This window comes from Atta cephalotes (assembly GCF_000143395.1).
Source record: "Atta cephalotes unplaced genomic scaffold scaffold00027, whole genome shotgun sequence".
NCBI classification, from domain to species: Eukaryota; Metazoa; Arthropoda; class Insecta; order Hymenoptera; family Formicidae; genus Atta; species Atta cephalotes.
In genome coordinates this window covers 2,431,589-2,433,371 of record NW_012130091.1, presented here as the reverse complement: position 1 = coordinate 2,433,371, position 1,783 = coordinate 2,431,589, and positions in this window count along the sequence as shown.

The following is a 1,783-nucleotide window of genomic DNA, read 5'->3' as shown; positions in this document are numbered from 1 at the left end:
GAGAGAGAGAGAGAGAAAGAGTGAGATACAGATAAAGCCAGATAGTTGGATTTTGGGAGAGCTATACTTGTATATACAAATGCATAAATTTTTGTCAATGGCGGCATAGGTATTTTATATTAATATTAAACACAAGATTCAAAAAGAAAAAGTCATGAGTGGTAATATACAAAAAAACGTTATGGATAAAAAATGCAATTATAAGTGTGTGTATACATGTTACACATATTTTTATTATACGCGACCTGCAAGTAAAGCGTGAAAAGCTTTCTAGAAAAGAAAGAAAAAAAAATGAAAGAATCGATACGCGCGGTTTTTTTTTTAAGATCGTAAATCCTTATTAGTCAACGCGGGAATGTGTATTAGCAATCGAATGAATCATTTTATGAGTTTGTATTTTCGACATTACTACTCATATTTTGTATATCGCGATGAGGATGGGTGAGCACACATAAACCTGTGCACAAGCAGGTCTCATCCTGTACATCTCATTTATGCATTTTCCCATTATTCTTATAACGTTACTATCATTATTATCATTAATGAAAAAAAAATGGTACATTATCTTAAAGGAATCGATAAGAAAGACATAAGATTATGTACAGAACAGATTATTGCCTCTATATCTCTAGCGCATTAATTATTCTTAAAGATAGAAATGCATAATAAATTTAGGCTCTAATAGAATATATCCACAATGGTATACAGTTATTTATATGATATTATATATAACGCAAAAAATACGAGAGAGAGAGAGAGAGGAGGGAGATAGAGAGAGGACACAAAATTACTTTGGTAACGACCGTGGGGTGTGCCTTACAGATATAATACATAATTAACGAAATTCCATGAAATTAAATTATAAACGTTCTTGCGGATATGTATTATTATAAAAGGAGGCACTATATATATTATGTATATAATAAATATATCTTTGTGTTACGTGTATTTTCATCAAATCGACATTTATTCGTTGCTCTATTTATTATTAGTCAGGCGCATCGAAAAACATTTCACGAGAAAGCAAGGCAAGCTCGCACAGGTTCTACAAACAAATGAGTAATTTTAATTGTTCAACGCGTACGCAATTCTCTTTAGCGATTCCGACAAAATGAAGAAATATGTGACTGCGCATTAGCAATTGTATAGAAAAAGACTAATTTCGTAAATATAAATATTTCATATACTACGCACAAACATTATTTCATTCTCCATGATCTCTCTACAATCTGAAATCTAGAATATTCTCTTTTAACAGTAATTATTATACTGTTCAATGTTTCATAGAAGTTGTTTATACAATTATACATTATATTCATTGTTATTTATATTACTTATTACAATCGCAACAATTATTCGAACAATTGATTCAATCGCTCCGTTTAAGCAGCAATATATATCTATTCATATTTTTTTTTATAAAAGCGAATCACGATAGAACCTGACATATTGCGGTTTTTTTTTAATTTAAAAAAAACAACAAAAACAAACTAAATCTGGGCTAATGAAAGTCATCGCGAGCGGAAGTGTGCAATAAAATTTTAACAAATAAATTTGTTAAAATTTTATTGCACACCTCCGTTCGTATTGAACGAACATTAATCCAGATTTAGTTTGTCTCTTTTAAAGAGAGAGAGAGAGTTCTTGTTTAACATATTTATTTAAAAAAAAATCGTCACCTTTTATTTTAAATACAAGGTAATCACCACTGGATTATCTTATCATAACAAACTCATTTTAAAATAAGGATCAGTAAAGTCTTTTTTTAAAAGTCACTCCTTTT